This window comes from Mustela putorius, unplaced genomic scaffold (assembly GCF_011764305.1).
Source record: "Mustela putorius furo isolate JIRA1106 unplaced genomic scaffold, ASM1176430v1.1 tig00000083_pilon_pilon_pilon, whole genome shotgun sequence".
In the NCBI taxonomy this organism is placed as follows: Eukaryota; Metazoa; Chordata; class Mammalia; order Carnivora; family Mustelidae; genus Mustela; species Mustela putorius.
This window is the reverse complement of record NW_025421273.1, coordinates 26,840,782-26,854,453: the sequence shown is the minus strand read 5'-3', so window position 1 is coordinate 26,854,453 and position 13,672 is coordinate 26,840,782. Positions and strand designations below refer to the sequence as shown.

Genomic DNA, 13,672 nt, shown 5'->3' with positions numbered 1-13,672 from the left:
GAAATATGACTGACCTCTGAGCCAGCCAACACCAAAAGTCAACACATGGACTTTCACTGGCTCTTCTTTGCCTGGTTGCTCCTGATTCAACACCAAAGTATAATTGATCAGTGAACTCATACTGAAAAATGCATTAGTAAAATCTTTTGTATGAGAAAAATCTAGGGAGTATTCAACTTAAGCACATCAAAAGCTCCATTTCATATTCAAGGTGACATTTGCATGAGCTCTGTCTCTTCAAAATTTAAAGATGTGTATTTATGAGGGAGCCTATTCATGCTTGGTTAGCTGTTTCTTTTGTTGTGACTTAAAATTGAAAGCCACTAAACAGAATGCAGTTACCTGTTCTAATTTTTAAAAAATATTTGCATAATATCTTTGATAAAAAGAAAAAAAATGAAATTATTTATCTCAAAAAACATTATGGTTATGACTGTGAATTGAATAAAGATTAAACCAATGTCTTAACTTCATCAAGTGGTGTAAATAGTTGTGGCCTAGTTATTCATCTATGAGATACCTTGTCAGACTAAAAGCTCGGCTATAGACAGTGAAGAGTCTCACTGGGTGAAACTCTAAATTTAACTCAAAATCAAACCATATGATAATTTCCTAAAGTCTAAAAAATCTGAAAAGGCTTTGGTCCTCCCCCCCTTCCATATTGAATATCAATTCTAAATGATTAAAATAAAGGCAAGAATGTTGAATGGCATTCTGATTTTTCTGTGGTGATTAAATAAATGCTTTTTTCTTCTAATTTTGAATATCAAATTCTTCCTAAAAACACTTTGGGAGTCACCTTTTGCTAGTGCCTTGATCATGTGCTTATGAGGTGATGCCCCACTGAGTAAAGACCTTTCCTACAAGTCATGTGAGTATCCACACTCTCCAGGCAGGGGTTTTAGCACCAAGTTAGCCTTTGCCTCAAGAAAGGCTTTCTCCCGGGGCGCCTGGGTGGCTCAGTGGGTTAAGCCGCTGCCTTCGGCTCAGGTCATGATCTCAGGGTCCTGGGATCGAGTCCCGCATCGGGCTCTCTGCTCAGCAGGGAGCCTGCTTCCCCCTCTCTCTCTGCCTGCCTCTCCATCTACTTGTGATTTCTCTCTGTCAAATAAATAATAAAAAAAAATCTTTAAAAAAAAAAAAAAAGGCTTTCTCCCTCTTTCATGGTGCCAAAGCTATGTAGCAGAGTAAAGCAGACATCAAGAAAAGGACGTCATTTTTCTTCAGCTGATAGATGAGTCCACTGATAGATCTGTCTGAGATCATGCCCTAGATAGTGCTGAGGTCCCAGAGTAGCCCGAGGAAAGACTCACCAGGATAACTATTATTCATGTTTATTATGTGCATTCTGTCTTTAATAACTGTGGTTTTATTACCAGCTATTTTTCAGGTATCAGCCTTGGGCTAAATTTTATTTTAACCATTTTGCTTGGTCTTGGTGGGAAGTAGTGAAGAATTAAAACAAAACAAAATCAAACAGGGAAACAAAAAACAAACTTTTGCCTCCAATTTCTTATGGACTAGTTCTAATCAGAGTCGTATGCAAATAATATGGGAGAATAAAGAGATGAGTGGATGTAGGTAGGGTATGGGCAATATTGGGGCACCTGGCTGACTCAGTCAGAGAGCATGTGACTTTTGATTGGGTTATGAGTTTGAGTCCCACATTGAGTATAGAGATTACTAAAAAAATAAACTTAAAAATAAAAGGTATATGCGTATTGTATGCAGTCTGAGTACTGACATTATAAGTCTCTTCCATGTAGGAATGTCATGGAATGTCAGGATTGTTTTTGTTCATACCTATTAGAGCACCAGACTCGGAGTAAGTGTTTAATAAATATTTATTGAAAGAGTAAAGATTATTATTAAATGTTTAATGAGTGGTGAAATCTTTAGAATACGATTTTAAAAAAGAAATCAGTGTAATCTCAGAATCTGGTACACAAAAGATCCTGGAGAAATGTCTGTGAAATGAATGAACCTTTGGAACAATTGGTTTACATTGGATTACTCCAATCTTTTCCTTCCTACACTGTGGTTGTGTTAGATAACCCTACTGAGTTGGAGGGGTAGATATCTGTCTGGGTAGAAAGAACCAATTTTCGATACTGTTATAGGCTCAGGATCAACTTTATCTTGGGCAGAACCTTTCCCTTCAGTGTCTCATTCTCTTCTTCAAAAGAGAATCTTTGGAAGGTTATAAGGTGTGGTGATCCTTATCATTACTACCATTGCTTGAAAACCAGAGAGGTGCCAGTGTCTGTTCTAGATTTGTTTTATAAGTTAAGTTAACTCTTATAATGACAATTAATCCTTCTATGAGGTGAAAATCATTAACTCAAATTTATAGATAAGAAAACCATATCCTATGTATGAGCAAGAACCTTGCAAGCAAGAAACTTAAGCTCTTTTTTCCAGTTTTCTAGTTCTTTTTTTTTTTTTTAAGATTTTGTCTATTTATTTGCATGAGAGAGAGAGAGAGAGAACACAAACATGAGCAGTGGGAGGGGCAGAGGAAGAAGGAGAAGCAGACTCCCCCCGAGCAGGGAGTCTGATGCAGGGCTCAATCTTAGGACCCTGGGATTATGGTGATTCAATCTCAAGATTCTGGGATTGTGACCTAAACTGAAGGCAGTTGCTTATCTGAGCCACCCAGGTGCCCTCCTCATTAGGGTTCTCATATAAATGAACAGTTCTATGTACACTGTAGACACACACAAGTAAATAGTATCAAACCTGTTCATGCTCATTAAGAGGTAGGGAAGCTGATGTTGGTACAGCTGTCTAGCAAGCAGTGACTAGGAGGGTATGGCTGAATGTTTGGCTAGTTGTGGCAGGAGGAGAAGGGGGAATAGTGGGTGATTCTAGATGAAAAAGTTCTTTGGAAACCACAGAGAGGAGTTCTGAATCGTGAGAGCTTCCTTGGGAACATCAGCTAAGAAAATCTGTGTGAAATATCTGTTTACTTCTCAGATATTGGGCAGCTCCTAAAGCATGCTATGGAGAGGTAACATGATAAGGTTGTTTTTGTTGACATTCCGTTAGAAAGCAATGTAGAGTTGGAGGAGGGACTTGGCCTCCTAAATAAAGGAGTAGAGTAGGGATCAAAATAGCTAGGAGGTAGGATTGACGTGATGCAGAGTTGAGTGGGGGCTAAGAGGCTTGTCGTATTAATGTGTATTTAATTTTATTTCTCTCCCACTGGAACATGAGTTTTGACCCAATAAATACGTTCTGTCCGTACTGGGCATTTAATAAAATACTGGTTGAATACGCTAGGTTCTACTCTGTATAAATAACTGTTCGAAGTATGGCAAGGAATACTTAGGCTATGAGGATTTCTCTAAATTCCAGTGATACGGATCCACAATTTCTAAAAGCAAAGCTAATATTTTGCCATACTGATTAAACATATAATGACCTGGGAATTTTTTTTTCTGATTTGTTTATTAATTTATGTTATAGAAAAAATTTTTAAGCATTTATTTACGTGGAAGTTTTAGAAAGCTGAAAATTAAATCTGCACTTAACATGTTTTGACAAGTCAGCGTTGATTTAAAAAAAAGAAAGAATAACATGATGAAATTGCAACTATGTTAGAAATTCTGTATTTTCCAAGCATAAGTTAATGTAACCTCTAGGTTTTACATAGTTTGTTTGTTTTTTAAGATTTTATTTATTTGACAGAGAAAGAGAGACAGCAAGAAAAGGAATACAAGCAGGGGGAGTGGGAGAGAGAGAGAAGCAGGCTTCCCACTGAGCAGGGAGCCTGAAGCAGGGTTCAATCCCAGGACCCTGGGATCATGACCTGAGCTAAAGGCAGACACCCAGGTGCCTCATGTTTTACATAGTTTTAAATGGACACCAAATTGCCATTAATGAGAGCACATGCTGAAAGTAATACATTTCTTCAAACATATTTTATGACTCATTATTCTTCTTTGTGTCCAATTACATACACACACACACACACACACACAATTCTTAGTTTTTGTTTTGTTTCCTTTAGAATTGAATAAATTATTCACTTGTAAATAAATCATGTTTTCAATTATTAAGAACCCCTAGAAACAATAGAGGTTTTACTATAACACTGCTTAGAATAATAGTTTAAAAATATATGCTGTTATATTTTTTTTAGCTTTAAAAATACCCTTTTAAAATATAGATAACTGTGGCATTTTCTATGGCACCAAGACTGCTCAGTTGTACACAACTGATATTAGGACATTCTGACTAACTCCCACACATTTTAATTTAAACTGCAATAAATACTGAAAACAAACAGAATTCAGTCTCAAATCCTCCTCCAGAAGTCAAAATGCTAGCAAGAAATATTTTTGCTTCCACTTTTTTCTTTCGCTAGTAAAGCTACTCCACGAAAGGATTAACTTTGCATCAAGGAAAAACCTTTTTAATTTTAACCACTTGTCATCATATTTCAAAGAGCTGCAAATAAAAAAAAAAAACATTATGGTCCTCAAAATATTTAAGGTAGGGATAAATAACCTCGAATTCTAAATATTGCAGTCCCACTAGTTACAGGCACTACCGCAGCTGCAAAGAAAACAGCAATTTAAATATTTTATTCCCACATGTTTCTTTCTTCTTGTCTGTTCATGAAAATAATCACTCACTTTCTTGGATAAAGGCCATCTAGCCACAGTCCCAAAATAAAACCAGCAAGAATATCTTAAGAAAAACACAATAAGTTCACATTTTTGATGCTAATTGTTGATTTTATATTTTCTTGCTTTGTTTAGAGAGGTGTAAGAATTTATTTTTGACTCTACCATTATTCCCAGTGGCCAAAAGCTACATTATTTCAGCATGAGAGGCGATGCTGAAAGCATACATTTCATACCATAACAAGAAATCTAGGAGAAGTTGTATCTAAGTTCAGTAATTTCCAGGAACTTCAGTATGTAGGATTGATTCCTGTAGAAACTCAGCTACAGAAACTCGAAATGCCCAGGGCTGTGACTTACTTTATAAAATCTGAAATCATTAAACTCTGAGTTTACCGAATAAACGACTTAAGAACGAACTTTATAAATGGATTCCTCACTTTCCTCAATGGTTCTGCAGAGGCTGCCTTTAGATCAAATCTCCAAAATATGTAAAGCACATAACACAATATATGAGGTACTTTCAAAATGCAGCTGAAGTTGTCTTGCAAAGTATATTGGTTTAAAATCACCTCTCTTCCCTTTGCGATGAGCAGCAGAATCAAAAAGGAAGACACGCAGATAATGTTCTTAACCTGTGCATTGTCCAGACTTTCCTTGCCTTTTGCCCCAAAAAGTGGGGAGGAGACAGAACCCCAATGTGTTCTTCCTTTACTCTTCCATACTCCTTGCCTCTCAAGCTTCCCTTTCTTTATGAAGCACTGCAAAGACCACAAAGGTCAGGCCTTTCTTATGCAAACACCCTTAGGTGCTCTGTAGAAAAAAGTTAACATACAGCCCCAAGACGACTCTCTGTAGGAAGGGCTCCTACAGGGTTAAGCCTTGTCTGGCATCTGGGAACATGGCTGTAGGAAGAGTTCCCTTTATTCCCAACTGCTAAGAATGGCTCACTGTTCCTGAGCTGTACAAATATTATGGTTTATAGCAAAGACCTCATTTCCTTCTAGTGTCTGAAACTAGCATCTACATGACCTGCTCCCAGTAGAATCCCTGGGAGTTGTGTCTTTAATGAGCTTTCCCAGTAGACGGTAATTCAATGCGTTATCGCAACTCATTGCTGGGGTAACTAAGTGTGTCTCATACGACTCTTTTGGGAGAGAACTTCTTGAGGTTTGCACCTGGTTTCCTCTGGACGTTGCCCAAAGTGTCTTTCCCCTTTGTTACTTGTGTGTTGTATGCTTTTATTGTGATAAATCATAGCCATGAGTACAACTATTTGCTGAATCCTGTGTCGTCCCCAATGAATCATCAAAACAGAGAGTATCTTTGGGACTTCCAACACAAGCATAATATATTATTCTTTCTACTGCGTATGTAGCATGGTACTAGTTCTGTTCTAAGATGAACTGAGAAATAGTCATTCAAGTCAGTTTTTGTGTTCTATGGTTCTATTGAGGAACTATGGAGGAGAAAGACTCAAAGTACAATGGATCCCCAAATGGTCCCTAGATCTTCCTAATAGATCAAACTTTAAAAGTATATGTAGCTTTCTTCCCAAAGAAAAAATGACAAGAGAAAGAAAAGGTGTGCCAGGTGACTGCTTTTGGCCAACACTGTTCTGGGCTATGAACATCTTCAAGTGTGGTAGGTCCACACTTACCCATGGACTAAATCCATGCAATAATGTTGAAAAACAGAAATTACTAACCCAGGTAAAGGAACAGACTTAGAGCATTTATCATATATATTTCTTGTCTCTCACACTAGACTATGAGCTACCAGAAAAAAACTCCTTTTTTTTCCACATGTATATTTCCAATGTCTAGAATTGACATAATTCAATTAAAAAATTAATTTTAAAGTTTCTACAAGAGATAAGCAGCAATCTGGGACTCAAACCCATGACTCTAACCTCAAACCAGCACCTTCCCTTAGGCTAGGCCTTTCCCTTATATGAGATATTTTTACATATCTCTTTACTAATGAGGAAACTTAGTACAGAGGTTTGGAAACTAGCCCATGGTCATTCATTGATTCAGCAGTTACTTTGATGCACTATGTACCAGGATTGTGCTAGGTGGAAGGGTTGGGGAAAAAAAATGGCAAGAGAATAAAAGCATCATTTTCTAATGTAACAAAATAAACCTTAATTTAATAATCTAAAGAGACCATGGAACTAAAGGATTCTCTGACTACATATTCAAATAATTAATATTTAGAATAAATCATAGGCATCTCAAAGTTTGTCTGACATGAAATTTGTGCTCAGACTCTTGGTACAACCATTCAGAGCACTTCTACTTGGCTTTACCAACCCGACGTGCTTCTGGGACTAACAGCGGCATGCAGATTGTCCAAACCAATGCAGTGACCTAGAAGAAGTATGAAAACATAACATGAACTGTCTCATGCTTTCAGTCAAATCAAGGTAATTAGGCTTAAAGTGCAAAAGTTTCATGACTATGTACCTAGTCATTAGCATTAAATGCCCCAATAATTCAAGACATACATACTCAAAACTCACTACGAATATACCAGCACTTTAATATACTAGAGTTAAATGATTGAAACCTAATATGAAAAAAGAATACATCATGGGTTAAGTACCTGCTATGTATTAGGAGCTATACAATGAGAATAAGATTCAATTTTTGATCTCGAGGAGGAACATGCAGTTGAGTACAAGACAAGACAAGACACCACAAAACTATGAATATAATGAATATATTGGAGCTTTATTCAGTGCATTTGTGAACTTTGAAAGAAATTTTTAAAACTGCAGTGTTAAGGCTGAGTGAGTCAGACAAGGCTAGACAGTGCTTCAATCCATTCTCTTTTCTTCCTCACTAATAGAACACCACTTTTAATTGGGGCAGCAATGTGTCTAGAGAAACTATGCCATCACCCAGGCTTTCTTGCCATTAGAGATGGTCTTATGACATAGTGGCAATGAATGAGTAAAAAGTGGTAGTCTACTGGTGTGCTGAGTAGGATTTTCAGAGGCACTATTGTTTTCCTACTTAAAAAGGAGGAAGAGAAACAGACTCAGTTGGCACTCACCTTTTGTCCTTCAACCATTCCCTTCCTTCAGACTGTAACTGAGGTGGGATGTCTGGAGGTAAAGTAGCCCTCTTTAAGCACAAGAAATCTACAAACTAACATGACAACCAAAATTAGAAGTCTTAAATTGAACGGCCTACTTCTAAACTGTGTTTTATTGAAATAAATGCTTATTTGGTTCAGTCACTATGGTCCACACAAAGCTGAAAACCAATGCTAAATCATACACCAAGGTTGCCTTGAATGTAATCTTTTGCTTCATTCAAATTGCTATTCTGAGAAGATCTGTCCCTAAAGCCATTGTAGAGTTACTCTTACTCTTGAAGAACTATCTGTGGGTGTTTTTGTGATGTTTCTATACAATAAAGAATGTAGACAACATGCCATGCAGAGGATATTGGTGATTCAATACCCACTGCGGAGATCCCATTTCCCATTTCCCAAACAAGAGAAAATGACAAGAAGATGAGAGGAGTGGTGTGGAAATTCACAAGCTGGCACAACAGTTGGGTTCCTTGAGTGAACTTCACATTTATTTCAAATATCACCATGTAGTTGACCTGCTCATTGTGTTAACTTTGTGCCAGGTATGATTGGAGGTGTTTTCTCTTGCAAGTAGATGAGAAAATAAAAATGCAACTTGTGACTGTAGGTAGACAAACTTTTAGCAAACACACCCGGATTTACACATGCAAATGATTCTTGGCCTTTAATGAGATGACCTTGAAAAACTGTTCTCTGATGGCACTAATAGAATCTTCTAATAAATTCCTTTTAGAATTGTCTAAAAAGCCAGTTTTAATCCACAGAAAAAAATCCATCTTCTTACTTTGCATTCATACATTAAAAAAAAAAAAAAACAACTAACAAATTCAACTATGGATCATGAAAAACTACATTGTTTTTTTTAAGTTTGTTGGATATAGCTTATATTTTTTACATCAAGGGGATGAAACTTGTCAAATAAATTCTATAAACATTATTTTTAAAGAACAGTTAACACATTTGAAAGAATTCTACATTATGGGCTCTACAAATCTTGCAAGAAACATTTCTAAGTTGTTTTCTTGGTTAGTTATTACATATTTTTTATAATAAAAGAGTACTTGAGACTATTTAAGAAATTTTCCATTTATTTCTATTTAATTTCCATAACAAATACCACTTTTACAGATAAAGAAATGGAAATTCAGAGACATTTAAATAAATCTACCAAGATCCTGAAACTAATAGCGGTTATTAAACTAAGTCTAAAATGTGGGGCTTCTGCATCCAAGTCTACTATTTTTAACCAATATTCTTTTATATTCTTACATCCCCTAAAATCATTTTGAGCAATTATGTATAGCCCTGTACATTTTAAATTTATGTCTGGTCATAACTTTAATTATCATATTTCTGGATGTTATAATTCCCAGCATACTGCAAATATAGATATTTTAAAGTAAAATGTTTCATCTCTCTTTTAAATGTACGAAGTTGAGTCTAACTGCTATGACAGATTGATACCCATTATGCACCCATTATTTTTCTTAAGAGGTAGGAATGTTTATCTATTTTCTTTACTTTTTCTAGAGACATCTATCTAAATACTATACACACACACACACACATATATATATTCATGGTTGAAACCTTTTATTCATCCTGCTATATATTTCTCTGCAAGAAAAATATGTATATGAAATGCGATTTCATTTTGAAAACAATTTTCTGTGACCATAGGGATTGAAGAAAAATTTAATTCTCAGTTTAGCTGATTAACAATCATTAATAGTATTGATTAAAATAATTTGTTTCAGATTTTAAAAGTAATTAAAACAAAAGAACAAAATTTTCTCAAAGTACTATCTCTTGGTTCATATTTCCTTGGAAAACTCATATTAATTACCCTAATAAGAAATGACTCATCATCAATCATAGTCCTACTTTGCATTTTTATGGATGTAAGCACTGAAAATTTTGTTCATAAATAGTAATGTCACCTCAACTCATACCGTGTTTATTACATACTAGGCGTGGGTCCAAATGCTTGCTGTTTTATTTAACTCACTTGATCCTTACTATGTAGTTCCATAAAGTAAGTAGTATTCTTTTGGCTCCTTTGGTATAATTTTTAAATTTTATAATTTTAAAATACTTACATTTACACTTAACATTTTGATCTCCCTGAACTTCAATGTCTTTATGTAAACTGAGATAATAACAATAACATTACCAAACCCACAGAATTATTGTGATGGTTACATGAATTAATAAATCTGAAGTACCTAGCTATTAGTGCTCCCTATTAAAATTTAAAACCTTAGGCATAGAGAAGGTGATAAACTGCCCATGGTCCCCCAAGTAAGTAAGCAAGTGAGTCTGAGTTCAGCCAGAGTCTAGCTTTATATGGCCCTCTTAAAGTGTAGCAAGTGAATTGAAAATGAATGAATTTTGTTTCGTATCACAATTCTTTGAACTTCTTCCAGTTTATTTGCCAAAAATCACCTAGTGATTCATGATAAAAATCATGTTTGATGATCTACCAGATGACAAATTAGTTCTATCTCTTGTTAATTTTGTTGAAATTAATAAATTAAAAATTGACTTTGAAATGATGTGTTACCCTAGAATTAGCATCTAGTTAGAGAATAATATAGGGCATTGTCCCTGTATTTGACATTCCAGAGGACTTTACAGCTCAGGGTCATATACCATAGTAAGTTTCTGGAATGGGCAAGAAATAGATTGTTTCTTTTTCAATTGGAAAATGGTTTATGAAGGGGAAGGTATGCTAAGAAAATCAAAAAAGGTGATTCTTTTAATACTATCTACACTCTCCAGAGCATATTTCTGCCCACCTCCTCCTCTAAACAACCATACAGTTTTCTGTGTGTGGAAATCAATGATATAGAATAACATGAGATGGTTGTCTCCGTCTTATTTATTCCAGGTTGAGCCTCTCATTGGAACAAGAATAAGTGAATGGCTAATACTGCATTTCCAGAGGTGTCATCTGTCCTTGCACAGACAGAAGAACCCTTGAATTAGAAGTGACATCCTAGCTATGGCCTATGTTAAACATAGATTATTAAATAGTTTGAAAGGTCCTAAAGAGGAATTGACTATTTTGCTAGAATATTTCTAATAACATGTAAGATAAGAAAGGAGAAAGTATTCTTCTTTAGATTAAAAATAACCAAAATTATCATTATGTTAGTAGAGAAAAAAAAAGTTTTTTTAACTATGTTATAAAATGATATTTTCTCTAAAGAAAACACAATTGTATGAGAGACAGGTTGCATAGGGCAACGATCTATATATCATCACTCATCTCTAGAAAAAATATCTACTCTGACTTCACCATGTACCCCCAGCTATTTGTCTGCTCCTTAAAATTATCATTTAGAATCAAGACATCTGGTGCATACATAGCAATTAATGTTTAAAAGACAGATTATTTGCAGGTAATCAATATTATAGACAACTAACTTGAATTATTGAGAAGTCTAGTGGGTTCACTTAAGGATCTCTTCACTGTTACTCACTAAATTATCTTACTGCTGTCAAGTGAAAAGTCATACATTTCAAATACCATTCTGAGATGCCAAAGGGAAAGTATTGGGGAATATCAAAATATTATCTAGACACACAGTCCAACATTCCAGGAAAATTAATTATGTATCAGAACAAGGTTATAGGAAAAGACTTCATTTTGATTGTTTCAGGTTTTGCCATAAAATTCAATTTAAGAATTAAAAATTAATAGACCATTATTCTAATAGTTGCAAATTAAGGAAGTGGAATAAGTTGTGTTTTTTTTTTTTAGTACATCTTTTTCAAAAAGATAATGTTGAATATGTAGTTTGTATATAACTATGTCAAAAGATAAATAAACTTATTAGCAGAGCTATTCATGATGACTCAGAGGAGACAATGATGATTGTCTTTGGGATTCTGATCTCCATTTATTGATAGGGAACTCTTGGCCTAAAAAAGATATCAAAAGTCCCATGAGCAAATACTGTAAAGATCACCATTCATTAATATTAAACTTGTTAACATCAACCAAATAGACTTATCAACAGTTGTTTCTAGAAATTCATTATTGCTTTTATTTTAAAAGTGTAACATTTTTTATGTAGAACCATACACACACAAATGAATATTGTGAAGTTAGCAGCTGAATTTACTTGTAATCACAGTTTTTTATAATTTCAATCCTGCAATTCCACTTTCTAAGATAAAATAGTAAATATCAAACATTCAAATATTTCCCAAGTGTTAGAATTCTAAGTAGTTTTATTTCTAAATATAACTTTCTCTATTTCACCGGATATGCTATATAAAAAGGCACATCATATAGTAAACTAAGTCTTCCATTTACTGTCAGGTGACCTTGCCAATTAAGTTGACTTCTCTAAGTATTTTCTTTATCTACATAGCTACCTATTTCACAGGATTATTGTGTGGCTCTAATAAGAAAATTTACTTGACAGTTCTATGAACAATTTAAAGCACTAAAGAAATCTAAAAATTAAAATACTGGTCATCATAAGTTCATACTATATCTCTTTTGGCTCAAAAGTTGCAAAATTGGTTAAAAATGCCAGCTAAAACAACCTTCTGTATATCATTCTCCATGTTTTCACAACACTCCCATCAACCATGTCTTTCAAGCTTTTAAAACAGGGTGTTACCTTGGATTCTTCTCCCTCTAGTCTTGCCAGTTTTGCCTCAGGAACACCTCTTGAATCTGGGATCTTTCTACATTCCCAAATACCAATACCTTTCTTCATCTTCTCATCTACTCTTGCCTTGTCTGTGGAAACAGCCCTTGTATAGTGTTCTGTTTCCATGACTTTTCTTATTCAAATTCATTCTCCACCCTGCTGAAAGATTATCTTTTTTAAAATGCAAGTAGATCATTTTTAGTCTTGCTAACTCTGTTTTCCACAGAAAGTAAGACCTGATTCTTCCATGTATCCTTTATGTTCATCAAAATCTACCATACCTAATTCCAGAGCATACCTTGCCTCTCCTCCTGGTTGTCCTTTGCCCCAGCCATTTTGAATTTCATAATTCCACAAATATGCCTTTTCATGGTTTTCAGCCTATGCTAGGTTATCCTTTTCAAAGAGTGTTCTCAAGTGACAGGATTGTGTAAAGATAGAAATGAAAGCATTTCAAGCTCAGAAGTACTGTACTACAAAATTATTATTAATCTTATTGTAAAAATCTTAATAATTTCAAAAATCATATCCCACACATACAATGACAATTGATTTTTTTTTCTAATCTCTATCTAAAGACTGTCTAGGAATAGGCTAGTATGTCATTTAGCTCACCAGAGTTTAAAAATCATATAAAATGAATAGTTCCAAAACCAAATAGCTTTGGTAAATTAGAACATTAAAAAAGGTTTCTCCCTCATATCTCTTGAAAATTGTATATAATTGAGATAATTTGATATTATACATTTCAGTGCATGAAGATTACATTCTGAAATAATTTAATTAGTTAAGAATGATAAAATGATGCTGTACTTTTCATTTTTTATAATTCCTTTATTTAAAATAGCCAAAGGTCCTTTAATAAACATTTTTGTGATAGAAATATGTAGAGAGCAGTTCCTCTTCAGACATCAAAGTAAGATCCTAAAAGGAAAGATTATCCTTTACTACATATGGAGAGTGATGTGCAAACTTGAAATTGAGTTTCTGAGGCCAGTTCCACCAAAATCTGGTGTTAGAGGAATGGAGCCAGGGATAACAATAACGCTTTAAGAAACATTCATTGAGCATTTCCCACATACTAGATGCTTTCTCATTTGATCTTCTAAACAATGCTAAGGCATACATATTTACATTCCTATTGTTTTCATATATTAAAAAATGAGAGTGAGAAAAGAACAGGGACTCCTCCATGGACACTGAGCCCTGAGGCAACAGAGCAAGAAATCCTTTCACAACCATCTCTTGATGTCTGCCATGCTCCTC

At 34.7% G+C, this 13,672-nt stretch overlaps 1 protein-coding gene across 4 annotated transcripts in view; it reads left to right on the top strand.

Moving 5' to 3' along the window:
* KCNIP4 (potassium voltage-gated channel interacting protein 4) overlaps positions 1-13,672 on the top strand; it is a 1,128,645-nt gene that overhangs the window by 946,239 nt on the left and 168,734 nt on the right. The window lies entirely within an intron of this gene.